We start from the raw sequence: 17,992 nt of genomic DNA, 5'->3' as shown, positions 1-17,992 counted from the left end.
CCCCAATTTAGACAAGATGGAACAACAAAAGCACTGAAAAAAGAAGTGCAATGCACACCAGCCCACGTCCTTACCCTAGACCTTCCGTAGATCCCTATTCCTCCTCCTTCCAGGCTGCCTTTCTTAGGGAGGGAACCAGGTCTGGTCTGATGGACGTGTGAGGGGGCTGGAACCCATGCCATGAGGGTCCATGCGGCTGTCACAAGGAAGTTTCCCTAATCCTCCCCTTGGCTGTCCCAGTGGTTTTTGACAAAGGATCAATGATTCCCCACTGAAAATCTCATCTCCTCCAAGTATCAGATATTCAGTGCCTGAAGGCGGGATTTGTCTCTCCATTTTGGGACCTCACTCCAGTAGGGGGACTACAGACATGTAGGGCTGGAAAAGAGCTTGCACAATTAGTCCTCACTCCTGGCACCTTCTAGCCCCCTTTGGTTACCTACGCCTCTCCCCCCTTCAGGGGACCCAACCTGGGATGAGAAGAGGGGATGGTGTGGGATGCCCTGTCCTTGACAGTGGTCTTACTGAGACTAGGCAGAGCGACCCCTGCTCCAGCACAAACAGGCTCACAGGCGCGGCCTCGGAATCTGGGCCAGCTGCAACTCCCTGGACCAGAGATGCAGAGATCTTTGTCAGAGAGTCTCCCTGACAGGGTCGCCTCTGAAAGATTTCTTCTTCTGACCCCTGCAGTTCCCAGGTGAGTGAGTGTCACCCCAGGCTCCTTTCTCTTACTACTCTCTCTGTACCTTCCTGTGGTTGTTTCCACCTGGAATGTAGTCTGAAACAGCTGAGACCCCCAGGAGCAGTCATATTACTTTCAGGGTTCACAAGAGGGAAGCAGATGGCATGACGGCTGGGACGTGTCTACTTCATGGCCCCTTGGGAATTTATAGTTGAAGGAATTTTTGGTCACTGAGAAAAAAAATCTCCTTTTTCTTTCAAGTAAAGAAACCACAACCTTCTCCCTTAGCAGGGTTTGTGTTTGCCTAGGATTTGCATGCCGCCCCGGCTTCCTGACACCGTTTCCACACAGTTTCCAGGACACCATCCTTCATCCTTGCCTTCTTCGTCCTCACCCTTTGGGAAGCCCCTGTAGGAAGGTCCTGGTGGTCACCCAGGAAGCAGGCACAGGCTGGTTTCTGCAGGACCAGCCTTTCTATTACTGCTGCCAACTCCCACCTGAGGGACAAACACTTTCAGGACTACAGTCAGCTCCCTGCACTTGACAGTTCCCACTAAAGGCTGAATCTGTGCCCCTGTCTGTCTTTGTTCGCTGCTGGGGTGGGTTCCAGGGGCATTTGAGCCTCTGTTTGCTTGGGGAAGCCGCTCCTTCCCTCCCAGTGCCTCTCGTATTTCCTTACTTACCAGTCGGAGCTGTGGTAAGTGTGGACAGTGAGGAGATGCCCAGCGCAGTGAACCAGGCTCCTTCTGTCCCTGCCCCACTCACCAGCTCTGTGCCCCTGAGGGGTCCACCCCCGTTACTGAATGTATCCTCCACCTCACTGTGAAAGTCCCTGCATGCACAGCTGTTCTGGGGTCCAGCCTCTGGTCCTTTCTTTAGTCTCCTGAGGGGGCAGCTCCCTCCTCTTCTCCATCATCACCCTGATACAACTGACCTGATTCTTTCCAATTACTGAGCTTTACAGCACTCCCTGATCGGGGGAGGTTTGCACACCCCATCCCATGATCCCTGTTCAAATCAGTCTTTTCTGCCAGTCTTTTCTCAGTGTCTGAATGGTCTGGATTCAGGGTGTGGTGCCAGGCAGGGCAGGGCCTCACTCAGCACAGGAGGGGCAGAGGGCAATGGAGCCGGGCACCCAGGGCTGTGGGCAGGGCATCTTCACAGAGTGAAAGGGGAACAACTGTTAGACCAGCTTTGTGTGAGTCCTTCCAACAACTGGCCCAGCATCTGGGAGACGTCTCACCATTGCGTGTGTCGCCCCCATTCCCTTCTTGTCCCCTCTCTTTGCCTCTGAGATCAGACACCCCCGCTGTTCTCCTGAACACCTTTCTGGCCCAGAGAACCACTTCATCAGGAGAGACCTTATTCTCGTTTGCCTTCCCCTTCGAATCCTAGAGAGGCTGAGAGGGACTTAGTCTTTCAGGAGTGAATTCTGTGAGCTGAGCCAGAGGAGGAGACCAGGCTCAGAGACTAAGCCAGCTGCCCAAGGTCACACAGCTGGTTGGCAGCAGAGCTGGGTTTTGAAGCCACTTGTGTCTTGATTCCACGTGTATTCCCCTTGTAAGAATCTTCAGTAGGTAAGGGAGACCCTGGTCCCAGGCTGAGGAGGAAAAAGGGAAGAAGATAGCTGTGAACCATGAGACCAAGGACATAAAGGTCCCATGTGGTGCGTGCGGAGGGGAGAGGTGAACGGGGGGAAAGAGGGAAGAGTGGGAGGACCTGGAAATGGTGGTTGTAAAAGATCCTCAAGGGGTTATGTTGGAAATGCAATGACATCTATTAGAAATGGTGTAAGTGTACTAAAAAGCATTAATATTGGGGCCAGAATCAGTATTACTCACCAAAGAGGGTGAACAGGAAAATCTTGAGGACTCCATGCCAGAGAGCCTGGAGGCTGGTTGGCCAATCAACATTGTGTGTGTTCTTAAGTCTTTCTGTCTCAACACTAGCCAGACTCGAGTTTCACCCCAGCCTGCCTGTGCCTGTCCCCAGCAAAGCCATGTGGCTGTGCCTGGTGGTCCTCGTGGGCCTGTACTACCTCCTGCGCTGGTACCGGGAGAAGCAGGTGGTGAGCCACCTCCAGGACAAGTTCGTCTTCATCACGGGCTGTGCCTTGGGCTTTGGGAACCCGCTGGCCAGGCAGCTGGACCTGCGAGGCTTGAGGGTGCTGGCTGCGTGTCTGACGGAGCAATGGGCCAAGCAGCTGAGGAACCAGACGTCAGACAGGCTGGAGACAGTGATCCTGGACGTCACCAAGACAGAGAGCATCACTGCGGCCACCGAGTGGATAAAGGAACATGTGACGGACAGAGGTACCACCCATATTTCTCAAGTCTGATTCCTCTCTGTGAAGTGGAGACCCCATGACAGCTACCTGGGGAAGCTTCCCAAGGTGTTTTCCAGGACTTGAAGTCCTCCCTGTGTTCTTCTCCTCACCCAGCTTACCAGCCAAGCCTCTTCCATCCCACACCCACCTCCCAACCTTGAGGCTCTGCAGCCTGGGGGAGAGTTTTCCCTGATGAGAATGTGTCCTTGCAGACTTCCTGTCTGGTGTCCCCTCCTCTCTCAGCAAAAGGTCTGGGTTTCTTGATGCTGAGTGACCAGGGTGCACTTTCTGGAGGAGGGGTGGAGACGGTTGCTCTGGCTGGAAGGCTGCATGGGGGGCTGGGGGGCAGCGCTGGAGCTGGGCTGTGTTCTCAGCACTTGATCATGTTCTTGCTGGTGACCCGTAGTCGTCCTACTTGGGTTTAAATGTCACCCATTTTCAGATGACAACACTGAGCTGTCAGGACTTGTCTAAGGAAGGTCAGAAAACTACTATCACTTTTTCTCTCTTTCATTTTTCGTTTTTCTATGTGTGTGTGTTTTATGGTAGAAGGAAAGAACTTTAATTTCTTTTATCTAAGTATAGATTTAAAACATGATCATTGTGAAAAACGGGAAAAGTACATGGATAAAAACCAAAGTTACCCCAATTCACGCCACCCTCAGATAAGTACTGATAACATTTTGACATACATGGTATTACATTTTGTACATAATTTGTATCCTAATTTTCCACTGAAAGAAGTTGAACAAATTTACACATAACAAAAATTTCTTCAAAAACATAATAAATAATGATTGAGAATGTTCTATACTTTAGAATAGCACTACTTGGTAAAAAGTACCTCATGGCATGAATGTAATTGTTTCCCACATTTTATTCATTGGATTCAACATAAATGATGTCTTGGTAAACTTCTTTCTACCCAATTCCCTACGTTGTAACCATGTATATTAATTGGGTCTTTGGTGTCAAATACGGTGGGAGAATATACATTCCTACAAGGGCAGGCTTGGTACTGAGCAGGGGAGGGACTAACTCTGTGTGTTAATAATTCCAACACCCTGTACCCAACTCCCCTGACCCTGCTCTTCTGCCTTGAGTTCTATTAGTTGGTAAGTGTTTAAGTATTTGGTATGTGTCTTTGAGTCTTGCAGAGACGTTTCCATGAAGCTGGGTGAACTGTGAACTGAGAGTCACGGGGTCAGAGTCGCCTCCTGTGTGGGTGGGAAGAGAGGGTGGATTTTTCTGGGACAAAGTGTAAATTCCGATTTGGGGGAGGGTGGTTAATAGAGGCAGCCCTGCCTCCCCCTGAAAGCCTACCCCATGGAATTCCCCAGATTCCTGCAGGAACACTGCTCAGTATTGATGCGGGTATTTCAAGGCCAGGCCCTAGAGGTCAATACCAGGCCTGTCAACATGTTCTCCCAAACCTGAGATTTCAGGTCTGTTTTACCCAGCCAATGTCCACCCAGATATTTCTCATCTTTTTTGTTTTTGTCTTTTATCCATTGTCTCTTTTAATCCTCTCTTCCCCTCCCTTCCTCATTGTCTCTCTGTTTCCCTCTCTTTCCCTCATACTAGTTGTTGAGCACTCAGTCCTGCAGCTGTCAGAAAATCTGAAAATATAGGTGAATATTGATAATGTCTGCAAGGGCAACATGGACTGTGAAAACCCAAAACTTCAGCCTCCGAGTTCCAAACTATGGACCCGCTAGATTTCCTCAGCCTCTGTCCCTGCCTTCATCCAATCTGGGGTGCTTGCCCCTTGTCACCAGGCAGTGGGCTGGACGTGAAGACTGAGTCAGGAGGGCGGCGCACCTTCTGTCCTCCAACCACTTACAGGGTCTGGTCTCCCCAGACCCGCAGGCAGCATGTTGGTCTCTGTTCCAGCCGTTCCCCCTGCGGCCTCTCTCCTAAAGTCCTCACTGGGTGGAAGGTGACTTGGAACCTCCCCTGGGTCCTCACTCATGGGCCCCAGCATGGTGTTGCCCTCTCGCCCTCACTGTCCCCAGGACCCTGGGGCCTGGTGAATAACACCAGCATCTCCATGCCCACTGCACCCAGTGTGTGGCTGACCAACCAGGACTCCATGAAGATACTGGACATGAACCTGTTGGGGGTGATCAAGGTGACCCTGAGTCTGCTGTCCCTAGCGCGGAAGGTGAGGGGCCGTGTGGTCAACATCTCCAGCGTCATGGGCCGCGTGTCCCTCTGGGGTGACGATTACTGCATTTCCAATATGGCATGGAGGCCTTCTTGGACTCCCTCAGGCTATGGCCTGGGACAGAGACCCTCCCTCCCACCTTGGTCCTTCTGCTTCTGTGCTTCTGGGGGAGCCTTTTACAGGGGGTTCCTTTCATCACAGACTTAGAGTTCTTTTTTCCAGAACTTTCTCTCTTGCTTTTGCCAGGCATTCGTTGGGAAGCTCCTTTCTAAGTTCTTGGTGTCAGGATGGACTTGGTGACTGTAGAGTTTGAATGAACTTACTCTGCCCTGGAAGATGGCCCACAATCAGAAAGTGAGGTAGAATTGTCACTGATATAATTTGGCTGCAATGTGCTCCACCTACATTACTGCTATGATATTAGGTTGGGGGAGCCTTGTTTGCAGTGTAACCCCATGGAAGCAATTAGTCAAGGAAAGTAATTAATCATATCAGCAGTAGAGACCCTACTGGCTGCAGGGCTGAGGATGGCTCTGAATATGGGTCAGGGGAGTGATCCCAGGTAGGGAGATGCATTTTAGGGTCCAATTACACCAGCCCAGCTGATAAATGACCAGGGAGTAGACTGGTTAGGATAGGGGAGAGAGGAAATTGAGTACGGAGGGGATAAAATATAAAAAACCTGGTGATCAATTGGATGTGAGGGGAATATGAGGAGACAACACTTAAGTGGTAACTTGCAACTCAACTGGTAGGATTTAGAAGCGTAAGCACATGTATATAAAATATTTGGAAAAATATTCAAACTCTGTACAGAATAACATCATCATAAGATTTCTCCTTCTGGCTTTTCTGTACTTCACAGCCTCCCAGAGTTTCCTGCTTATCGCACTGCAATCCTGTATTGGCGTCTTATTTTTGTGTGTGTGTTTTTGTGTCTTGGTTTATAAAAACTCTGAAGTCTTTGCCCCTCTGCCTGCCTCCCTTGCAGGAAGGAGCTCTCCTACTTTGGGGTGAAGGTGGCGATGATCGAGCCTGGTAACTTCAAGACCTTTGTGACCAGCCCTGAGGCAATTTCTCAGGGCCTCCAGGCAGCATGGGATCAGGCCAGCCCATAGGTCAAGGAACTCTATGCAGAGACATTCCTGGCCTCAGGTGAGTGAGCTGCGGACCTTGGATAGAGAAGCAAAACCTTGTCTGGAAGCCTGGGTCCATCATAGCACCTCCTCCAGTCTCAGGTCCATCCTCCAGGCTTTGACTCACCCACACAATGGGCACATGAGCTCCATCCCCAGGGTCCCATGTGGTCAACTGGTAACCTAAGGAAAGGATCCAGGCTTGGTAGACCTGGGACCACTGTCTCATCTGAACTTCTAGTTATTTGGGGAGAACCTGAGACCAAATATGGAAGATACCTGTGTACTCACGGCAAGCTGGCGTTAGAACAGCTGGTTTTCATGTCCTTAGATTTATTGTTTGTAGATACCTGCAGTTTATGTAATCCAGACATTCTCAGGAATGGAGTTAGAGGTGCCTTGGTGTGGAACCACGTGTTCCTGGGGTAAGAGTTGGGGCACTCATTTGGGAATTTAGGTGGATTCAATTTAGGGGGTCTAGGGATTCTTAGAAACATTGCTCCATAAGTTGATCCCAGAGTGGGAGTGGATGGAGGTGGGAATATATCTGGGTTCTTTCTCATTCTGGACAGGCATGAAATCAGTTGGCTTGTGGGAGACAAAGTGCAGCCAGGATCTGTCCTTGGTGACCGACTGCATGGAGCATGCCCTGACCGCCGGCCACCCCCACACCCGATACTCCCCTGGCTGGGACGCCAAGCTCTTCTACCTCCCCGTGAGCTACATGCCCACCTTCCTGGTGGATCTCATGATGTATTGGGGTGCATCATGGCCTGCTAAGGCCCTGTAACCAAAGACTGGGGTGCAAGGTAGGGGGGAGTTGGGGACTGTGTGGGGAGGGGATGCATCAGAGGGAGGGAAATAAAGTGGAGAAAGGGGTTCTCATGTCACCGGGGACACCCATCCCACCTCAGTCCCCATCTCCTCCTCAGGCTTCTCTTGGGACATTACTTAGGATTCTGGGGATATTAGGAAGAAAGGAGCAAGTTTTGTGGCTGAGGAACAGGGGTCGATAGCTCACGTCTGTGTCCTGTTCCTTGAGTGGCCTCTCAGTGCCTCATGATCCACATGCAGCTGTGAAAAATCCACACTTTGGGGAGGGTGTGAGCAGCTGGCAGGGTCTCGGCCCCCCACCCTCTGCCCCTGTCCACCTCTTCTGGGTGTGCCTTGGCCCTGGCCAGTCTCCCCCTCCCACGGGATAAAAGTGGTCTGGGGGAGGTAAAGGTCCCTCCCCTGCGAAGATACCTGTAGACAGGGGTGTGTGTGGAGGGTGACCACCAGCCTGACACATCAGCCTAGGTGCCAACTCAGCAGACCTTGGCTGGAAAAGGGCTGTCCTCAGTAGGGGTCCTGACAGAGGACACAGAAACCAATTTTTGTTTTGTCTTGAAACCATGCATTTCCATTGATTATATTTTCCTGAAAATAAAAGTTGAAAAGTTTACGCAGGCCCAGTGATTGGGACCGATGCCTTGGGCAGCAGTGGGTGTGTGCCTACGAGAGGAAGAGTCAGGTGACCTCACAGAGGAGAAGGGGTGAGTGGGGTGACCTGAGGAGGGATTTGAAGAGGGAAGTGAGGTCATCCTTCATCCACAGAAGTGAGGGGCTAATGTGTCTTTCTGGGGCTTATCAAGTGACCTGGGTTCCCAGGATTAGACACAGGATGGACAAACAAGGAGAGGTGTCTAAGGGACAGGTGGGGCCCAGACCCTTCCCTGGAGACATCTAGTCTCTCTCTCTCTCACCAGAAACCTCTCTCTGTGGTCCTCCCTCTGTCCCCTCCTTTAGAGTCACCACCGTCCAGCCTCTGCCAACCCTCAGGTCCCCTTGTCCAGATCCCCTCCCCCGACCCTCTGGTGGAGAAGAGTGAGAGTCACTTCTGGACCCCAGTCTTATGTTTTCTGCTAATCTTTACTGAGCACCTACTGTGTTCAGGGCAGGAATTCCCTTGATGTCCCAGTGCTTCCTGAGACCCCGACTCTTTATGTGTCCACTCTTCTCATGATGGTCTGAGTATGGACTCAGTGGAGAAGACATCTGTTCAAAGTCATACAGATTTCTGGGCTGAGTACAAATTGGAGTGGGAGGGACCTCTCCAAGTGTCAACTAAAAAACCTGAATATTTTTCTCCTTTTGTTCAAAGTCGAGGGTATGGAGCCTTTAGGGGAACTTTATGTTATAGAACAGTATCACTATTTTTGAGCAGAGAGTGAGTTCAAAAGTTGCAGGGCCACTGAAACTCAAGCCTGTAGTGAGCGCTTGATGTCAGACAGGGGACTGCTGAAGAGACAAAGATGGCTAGGAGGTTCCTCAAGGATCTCTGAGTCCTTCAAGGCTGTCATGTCAGCCCCTCAAGGTCGATCATGTCTACCTCTTAAATGCAAAGCTAGAGCTTCATACTTGATCTGAAGACCCCAGATTTTCATATTTTTATTTATACACACACACAGAGAAACACACAGAGCCAGATTCCAAACCAACTGAAATCAAATAAAGCATCATTGATTCACTTTATGCCCTGGGGCTGTGTGTTCAGGAGGTTTGGACTCACCCCCAGTAATCCTCTCCAGAATGTCAGAGAAGTTGTGAGATTAAAACCCCTGGCCCTCCTTGCTGGTCCTACACGGGGCTGGGGAGGCAAGGGCTGCACTGAGATGGGTTCCACGGCCCACAGTGTGGACTGTGACTCAAGGGCCCCAATTCAGACAAGATGGAACAACAAATGCATTGACAAAGAAGTGCAATGCACACCAGCCCACGTCCTCAGCCTAGACCCTCAGCACAGCCCCATTTCTCCTCCTTCCAGGCTGCCTTCCTTGGAGAGGGAGCCAGGTCTTGTCTGATGGACCTTTGCAGGGGCTGGAACCCATGCCATGAGGATCCAGGGGAGTGCCACAAGGAAGCTGCTGTCACTCTTTCCCTCAGCTGTCCTGGCCCTTTGTGAGTCGCATAGTTGCCCTTTGTGCAACCCTCATCCCCTGTGAGCACCAGATCTTCAACACCTGAAGGCCCTGGTCTGTTTCTACATTTTTGGGTCTCCACTCCAGACAGTGGAACTGCGTATGTGTAGAGATGGAAGCAAGCTTGCACAGTTAGCCCTTACTCTCCACCCCTTCCAGCTCCCCCAGTTGTTACCTACACCTCCCCCTGTTCAGAGGACTTGTCCTGTGTGGAGAAGAGGGAGTGGGTGGGAGATGGCCTTACGCTTGACAGTGGTCCCCACTGAGATGCTGTTGGGCTACGCCCGGGGGTGTGTGCGTCAGCTCCAGCTCACATGAGGGTCACAGGTGTTGTCCTGGAATCTGGCCCAACTGCCCTTCCCAGGACATAAGGTGCAGAGATTTTTGTCAGTGAGTCTCCCTGACAGGGTCGCCTCTGAAGGATTTCTTCTTCTGACCCCCACAGCTCCCAGGTGAGTGAGTGTCACCCCAGGCTCCTTTCTCTTACTGCTCCCTCCTGACCTTCCTGTGGTTGTTCCCACCTGGAATGTAGTCTGAAGCTCCTGAGACCCTCACAAGCCATCATATTACTTTCAGGATTCACAAAAGGGAAGCAGATGGCATGAGGGCTGGAACATGTCTGCTGCATGGCCCCTTGGGAGTTTATGGTTGAAGGAAGTCGTGGTCACTGAGGAAAAAACCCTCCTGTTTCTTCCAAGTAAAGAAACCACGACCTTCTCCCTTAGCAGGGTTTGTGTTTGCCTAGGATTTGCATGTCACCCCAGCTTCCTGACAGTTTCGAGGGCACCATCCTTCATCCTTGCCTTCTTTGTCCTCACCCTTTGGGAAGCCCCTGTAGGAGGGTCCTGGTGGTCACCCAGGAAGCAGGCACAGGCTGGTTTCTGCAGGACCAGCCTTTCTATTACTGCTGCCAACTCCCACCCGAGGGACAAACACTTTCAGGACTACAGTCAGCTCCCTGCACTTGACAGTTCCCACTAAAGGCTGAATCTGTGCCCCTGTCTGTCTTTGTTCACTGCTGGGGTGGGTTCCAGGGGCATTTGAGCCTCTGTTTGCTTGGGGAAGCCGCTCCTTCCCTCCCAGTGCCTCTCGTATTTCCTGACTTACCAGTCGGAGCTGTGGTAAGTGTGGACAGTGAGGAGATGCCCAGCGCAGTGAACCAGGCTCCTTCTGTCCCTGCCCCACTCACCAGCTCTGTGCCCCTGAGGGGTCCACCCCCGTTACTGAATGTATCCTCCACCTCACTGTGAAAGTCCCTGCATGCACAGCTGTTCTGGGGTCCAGCCTCTGGTCCTTTCTTTAGTCTCCTGAGGGGGCAGCTCCCTCCTCTTCTCCATCATCACCCTGATACAACTGACCTGATTCTTTCCAATTATTGAGCTTTACAGCACTCCCTGATCGGGGGAGGTTTGCACACCCCATCCCATGATCCCTGTTCAAATCAGTCTTTTCTGCCAGTCTTTTCTCAGTGTCTGAATGGTCTGGATTCAGGGTGTGGTGCCAGGCAGGGCAGGGCCTCACTCAGCACAGGAGGGGCAGAGGGCAATGGAGCTGGGCACCCAGGGCTGTGGGCAGGGCATCTTCACAGAGTGAAAGGGGAACAACTGTTAGACCAGCTTTGTGTGAGTCCTTCCAACAACTGGCCCAGCATCTGGGAGACGTCTCACCATTGCGTGTGTCGCCCCCATTCCCTTCTTGTCCCCTCTCTTTGCCTCTGAGATCAGACACCCCCGCTGTTCTCCTGAACACCTTTCTGGCCCAGAGAACCACTTCATCAGGAGAGACCTTATTCTCATTTGCCTTCCCCTTCGAATCCTAGAGAGGCTGAGAGGGACTTAGTCTTTCAGGAGTGAATTCTGTGAGCTGAGCCAGAGGAGGAGACCAGGCTCAGAGACTAAGCCAGCTGCCCAAGGTCACACAGCTGGTTGGCAGCAGAGCTGGGTTTTGAAGCCACTTGTGTCTTGATTCCACGTGTATTCCCCTTGTAAGAATCTCCAGTAGGTAAGGGAGACCCTGGTCCCAGGCTGAGCAGGAAAAAGGGAAGAAGATAGTTGTGAACCATGAAACCTGGGATATAAGGGTTACAACGTTTGGGCGTGGGGTGGAGAGGGCAGAGGTGGGTAGAGGGAAACAGGGAGGAGTGGGAGGACCAGGAAGAGGTGGTTGGGAAAAGTATTGTCATTCTTAAGAAGTTGTGTTGGAAATGCAATGACATGTATTAGAAATGCTGTGAGCGTACCAAATAGCATGCATTTGGGGTTAGAATCAATAATACTCACCAAAGAGGGTGAACAGGAAAATCTTGAGGACTCCATGCCAGAGAGCCTGGAGGCTGGTTGGCCAACCAACATCGTGTGTGTTCTTTAGTCCTCCAGTTTGAACACTAGCCTGACTCGAGTTTCACCCCAGCCTGTCTGTGTCTGTCCCCTGCAAAGCCATGTGGCTGTGCCTGGCGGTCCTCGTGGGCCTGTACTACCTCCTGCGCTGGTACCGGGAGAAGCAGGTGGTGAGCCACCTCCAGGACAAGTTCGTCTTCATCACGGGCTGTGACTCGGGCTTCGGGAACCTGCTGGCCAGGCAGCTGCACCTGCGAGGCTTCAGGGTGCTGGCTGCGTGTCTGACAGAGCAGGGGGCCGAGCAGCTGAGGAACCAGACGTCAGACAGGCTGGAGACAGTGATCCTGGATGTCACCAAGACTGAGAGCATCGCTGTGGCCACTGAGTGGCTGAAGGAGCAATGGGGGCAGAGATACCACCCAGATTTCTTTTGTGTTTATTTACTGAGAAGATTCCCAAAATGTTTTGATTCTCAAAGCCTTGGTGTTGCCTTGGAATTGATGCAGGTTGTTTCAAAGCTTGTCCCCTGATGTCCAATGCAACCCTGTTCTCTAAATTCTCCTACCCTGGGTTTTCAAGTGTGTCTTTCCCAACCAGCTTGCAGAAAGTGATTATTCATGTTTTTTTTCTTTTTGGTATTTCCTTTCTTTTTTCATTCATTTCCCTTTTCCTTTCTCTTCTCTAGTTTTTCCTTCATTTCTGTTTCTTATCATTCCTCTCTACCTGTCTCTGTCTCTCTCCTATATGATATTTGTGAACAGCACTCTATTTTCCCAAACTCTGTCTATGCACTTAGTAAAGATGGGTTTATTACCTACTGAGTGCCAGGCACTGAGGAGCAGAGAAATGAGTAGGACCATCTCTGCCTTCCAATAGCTCAAAGAATATCCAAACCCTGACACCCTATAGCCACCACGCCCACAGTTCCTCTCCTGAACTCTTCTCCCTTATACCTTGTGGCACATTGCCGTTGACTCAATTAAAAAACTCAGTTGGAAGGTGATTTGGAACCAGAGCTGGGTCCTCACTCATAGGCCCAGCACAGTGCTGCCCTCTCACCCTCACTGTTCCCAGGACTCTGGGGCCTGGTGAATAACGTCGGCATCTCCACGCGCACAGCACCCAATGACTGGCTGACCAAACAGGACTCGATGAAGATACTGGACGTGAACCTGTTGAGGGTAATCGAGGTGACCCTGAGTCTGCTGTCCCTAGTTTGGAAGGCAAGGGGCCATGTGGTCAATGTCTTCAGCGTCATGGGCCTGTTGAGTCTTTTGGGTGGGGGCTACTGCATGTCCAAGTATGGTGTGGAGGCCTTCTCAGACTCCCTCAGGTATTGGCCTGGCACAGAGGCCCTCCCTGGTTCCTCCTGCTTCTGTGCTTCTTGTGTGGGGGGGACTTTTATAGGGGTTTCCTTTCTTCGCAGACCTAGAGGCCCTTCCTTCCAACCCCTCTCTCTGTGTAGGTCTTTCATTGGGAAGCACCTTTCTAAGTTTTGGGTGTCAGGATGGGCCCCAGGACTAGAGAGTTTGCTTCAATCTATCCCTGGCTTGGATGAGGGCCCACAATCAGAAAATATCTGAAGCAGAATTGAAACCTGGATTATTTGGCCACAGAGCCCATGTCCATAACCCCTGTGATATTCAACTTCAGGGAGCCCTTGAGTTGGGGGTAGGACATTTGACTCGAATCAACAGATACTTCTTGGGCACTTCTGTGAGTGTTCAATAAATGTGTTTGGGTTCAAGAAGATTTGGTCCTTTACCTAAAAAGTCTGACAGCTGAGAAAGGGACAAGAGATACAGAAATGCCATGGCCATCATTTTTGATGGTTGTGACTAAGTTAGCCATGGTAGCCTTGGCAGTCAGCAGAATGAGGGGAGGGTCCGGGAGATAAGGGTCTGAGCTGAGGATTGAAGAACTGAACTTGGGAACATGGCAACCTGGCAGAGTAAGGCAGGAAGGCTTTCTGGATGAGGGAATGGTATCAGCCTAGGCCCAGGGTGAGTAATTGTTGATGGCCTATGCTGTGGGGTCCACCAGGGGCAGGTGGGCATGGGTGGGCTTGTGGAGGAATGTGGGCCCTGGGCAGGTTGGGGACCATCTTGCTGTTGGCAATGGAACCCCATGGAAGGGATTTAATCAGGGGAGCTAAAATAGTCAAAGCAACCTCTAGAGAACCCACTGGCTACAGAGCAGAGAATGGCTCTGAATGCTGGGGAGCTGAGACCGCAGGCAGGGAGATGCTCTTTAGAGGACAGTTACAATAACCCAGCTGACAGATGGCCAGGTTGTTGACTAGAGCAGGAGAGGGGAGGGAGGAGACTGAGGAGTATGGAGGAAGTAAAATGGGCAAACTCTGGGGACTGAATACATGTGAGGGGACTAGGAGGAGATAACATATAAGTGGTGCCTTACAGCACAGTTGGTAGAATTTAGAGCTGATAAGCCCATATATGTAAACTCTTTAGAAAAATATTCAAACTCTATGCAGAAGTAATACCATCATCATGAGTTTTCTCTCCCTGGCTGCTGCACTTCACAACTCCTCAAGTTTTCAAGCTTATTCCACCCCAATCTGTGTTGAGATTTTATTGTTTTTTGTTTGTCTCCTGAGGCTCTGAATGCCTTGTCCCTCTGCCTCTTGGCCTTGAGAAGGGAGCTCTCCTAGTTTGGGGTAAAGGTGGCTATGATCGAGCCCGGTTACTTCAAGACCAGCATGAGCAACCCTGAGATGTTTTCTGGGGCTTCCAGGAGGCATGGGATTGGGCCATCCCAGAAGTCAAGGAACTCTATGGGAAGACATTCCTGGCCTCAGGTGAGTGAGCTGTGGACCTTGGGGAGAGAAGCAAACCCTTGTCTGGAAGCCTGGGTCCATCATTAGCACCTCCTCCAGTCTCAGTTCCATCCTCCAGGCTCTGACTCACTCACACAGTGGGGACATGAGTTCTATCCCCAGGATCCCATGTGGTCAACTGGTGACCTAAGGAAAGGATCCAGGCTTGGTAAACCTGGGAACCACTGTCTCATCTGAACCCCTTGTTATTTTGGGAGGAAACTGAAGCCAGAGAGGATAGACACCTGTGGACTCATGGCAAACTGACATTAGAGCAGCTGGTTTTCATGTGCTTAGATTTCTAGTGTTTATAGAGAGATCCAATTTATGTATTGGATATTCTCAGAAGTAGAGCCAGAGGTAGCTTAGTGTGGAACATTTGTTCCTGGGGTAAGAGTTCGGGCGCTTCTTGGAGAATTTGAATGGATTAGTTTGGGACATGGGTTTGTGGGGGTGGGGCGGGGGGAGGGCAGTATTTCTTAGAAGCTTTCTTCCCATATTAGAGCTGTGAATTGGAAAGGAGGGATGTGGAAGTATATAAGGAAACTTTCTCATCCTGAACAAACATCAAAATAACTGAAAATATTTTGAAAAAATGCAAGTTGAATCTCTGTCCTTGGTCATGAACTGCATGGATGCGCTCTGACCGCCTGCCACCCACACACCTGATGATACTCACCTGACCGGGATGCCAAGCTCATCTACTTCCCAAGAGCTACATACCCTCCTTCCCGGTGGATGCCATGGTCTGCTGGAGCTCCTCAAGGGCCAGGGCCCTGTGAAGTCAAGATTGGGGTGTATGGGAGGTCTAGTTGGGTTGCTGTGTGAGGGATGATGCTTCAAGAGGAGGGAAAAAAGGTGGAGGGAGGGAGCTCTCCAGTCTCTAAGGTCATGTAGCTCATCCTCCTCCTCATCTCTGCTCCAGGCTTCTTCTGAGGCTCTGGGGATATTAGGAAGAAAGGGCCAAGTTTTGCAGCTGAGAAACAGGGATCCAATAGCACACATCTGTGTCCTGGTTCTTGAGCAGCCTCTCAAGGCTCTGAGCCTCCTGGCCCTCCTGCCACCCTGAGGAATCTGCACTGTTTGGAGGGTGTGAGCCGCTGGGAGGGGGCTCAGCTCCACCTGCTCTGCCTCTGGTCATCTCCTCAGAGTGTGCCTTCGTTTCCTCATCCCACAGGATGGAAATGGCCTGGAGGAGGCAAAGGGTCCTCTCTCCACTGAAAATACCTGTGAGCAGGGGTTGGGGATGCACAGGGCAACCACCAGCCTGACCCATCAGCCTCATGTGCCAGCTGAATAGGGAGGCCACTCATCAGAGTGGGCAGCATTCTCAGTCCTAGGAGAAGAGCCCTCTGCGTGGTCCTGCAGCCCTCCCAACCCCCATTCCATGACCTGCATTTTTCTGATGTTGGGAGTTTGAGTCCAGGGAAGTGCTGCTTGAGCCAGCAGTCAGCAGACAGGCCCATGAGATGATGAGTCAGGCCCAGGCCTGTGCTGGGGCAGTTCCAAGTCATTCTTTTTCAGGTCTAGAGACAAACCCCTGGATCTCACCATCTGGGACTGTCTGAAGAACTGGGACACTCCTGGGCCTACTCAGCCCTTGAGTGACATTGTCTGACTTCTTCCAGCCAAGACTTCCTTGTTCACTCACCAAGGAGGCAGACAGACTTCTGAGATGCCTCCCAGATCCACTGTAGGCAGTGCTGTGCTTGGGGTGGGTATGAAGTAGGTGAGGTTCGCTTCCACCTCCCACCTCCTACCTCCATATCCTGCAGGCTTTGGGTCTGCTCCGCAGGGCTGGGTCCATGAACTGACCCCCACGCCCCCTACTCCCACCACCCTTGGTATAGAATGGCCAGACTCTCTGAGATTTGTGGTGACATTCTGGAGCTGACTAACCTTGGTAGATAGATAGCATAGAGCATAGAGACGCATCCTTGTCCCTTCACTCTAGAGAACTTTGTGGCCCTATTTCTGTGTCAGACCCTCTAGACAGGGAAGGTGTAGGCAGTTGGTCCCGGGTCCCTCAGGATGAGCCTGGGCTCTTTTCTCAGGCTTATTCTGAGAAATGGTGACCCTAGAGGTTTATCCAAAGAATCACCACAAACTCCAGCATAATTCTGTCCCCATATTTTATGCAGCCCTGGGCATGGCCCCTCACTACTCATACCTCTGTCTCATATCCTTGCTTCCTTTTCTTTACTGGCTTCCCTTCTACCTTTCTGTGTGTTCTTTGCCCCATTGCCTGGAATCTCTCCCTTCCCTCCAAGTCCTGACCCTGAGAGTTTTCCAAGTCCCTGACCCCAGTCCTCTGCTCTTCCCATATGTCATCCCCTCTCAGGGCCAAGGACTTGGCCCCAGGCCCTTCCCACAGCTGCCCAGGGAATTCATGAGCCATCCTCATCATCTGGCTGGACCTCAGTCTCAATGATGCCTATCATCTAGCTGGGCCTCAGTCTCAGTAATGCTCATATCAGAACTCTCTGTTCTCCTGCCTTCTCTCCCTATGCCCAAAGTGTCTCCTCCTGACTTTTCTTGACACCTGTGGTTCTACCTGTTATCAGAATCATTTTGACTCCTGGCCTCCCTTCCCTCTGTGCTTTCCATTAGCCACTGTGTCAGTTGACTTTACAATCCCTTCCATTCACTGACATCACCCCCCTTCAGGCTCCTCAGCTCAGCCTAGCGTGTATCTGGTCCTGGGGGTAGAAGAAAAATGCTCACTGGGGGCCCTGCCCGGGGGAGCTTATGTGTCCTTGGTCCTTGACTCCCTCCATTTGCCCGGTTGCTGGGTGAGGGGGGTGCTGGGCCTGCTTGGAGGGCAGTGGGGACTCCTCATTGGTGACCTGAGCATCACCTCCCCAGGACCCAGGCCCTGAGCCCCTCAGGGGTTTCTGCTTTCTGGGAGTTGGGGCCTCACATAACCAGTTTCCCTTAAGAGGGGACCTGCTGCCTCTGACCTCAGGACAATGGAGGCACATCCACCCTGGGGCAGACCCTTTATTTCTCATCATCTCTCATAATGGAGACTCACCTAAGGACAGAGAATTCCAAAGAGGTGATAACCTGGAATTCATTTCTCTTGGGGTTTGGAGGGCACAAAACAAATTTTGTATGTTTTGCATTAGTGAATTTGTCTTAATTTTTCCACCGAAAATAACAGTTACATTTCTTCACATGCCCGCATTCATGACAAATGATTTTGATCCCTGGGCTGGAAGTGGGGGATTTTCCAGGAGGGTCCTCTGGGCTGAGTCCTCCTTCCTTCTTTCCTCTGCTCAGACCACCCAGGTGAGCCACTTCTCAGCACTAACATCACCACTGTGGTTTTTCCCATCCTTGGCATCTTCACCCATTAGGGCTGGGGGAGAGAGAGAGGGAACCACCAGGGCTGTCTGAAGTGACAAAGCTTCAGGTTCGACTTGAATTTCTTGCATCTAGGCAAATTGGCGTGGTGATGCATCCACCTATATAAGTTATAGAGTGGCTCACCCAGGGGCTGTGCATCTATCGCTGACAGCAGAAGGGAGGAGAGCTCTTCTCAACAGG

The 17,992-nt window shown here is 51.4% G+C and overlaps 2 pseudogenes across 2 annotated transcripts; both read left to right on the top strand.

Moving 5' to 3' along the window:
* The first annotated feature begins 1,654 nt into the window (after positions 1 to 1,654).
* Positions 1,655 to 9,670, top strand: LOC309609628 (retinol dehydrogenase 16-like; annotated as a pseudogene). The gene is made up of 4 exons (XR_014249718.1): positions 1,655 to 2,994; positions 5,024 to 5,281; positions 6,167 to 6,330; positions 6,884 to 9,670. The product of XR_014249718.1 is annotated as a retinol dehydrogenase 16-like (transcript).
* Positions 9,671 to 10,846: 1,176 nt separating this feature from the next.
* LOC309609639 (retinol dehydrogenase 16 pseudogene) lies at positions 10,847 to 17,985 on the top strand (annotated as a pseudogene). The gene is made up of 3 exons: positions 10,847 to 12,113; positions 12,642 to 12,940; positions 14,263 to 17,985. The product of its transcript is annotated as a retinol dehydrogenase 16 pseudogene (transcript).
* Positions 17,986 to 17,992: the final 7 nt, after the last annotated feature.

The sequence above is a fragment of the Balaenoptera borealis genome, assembly GCF_965194805.1.
Source record: "Balaenoptera borealis genome assembly, chromosome: 13".
NCBI lineage: Eukaryota > Metazoa > Chordata > Mammalia > Artiodactyla > Balaenopteridae > Balaenoptera > Balaenoptera borealis.
This window is presented reverse-complemented; position numbering and strand designations above follow the sequence as displayed.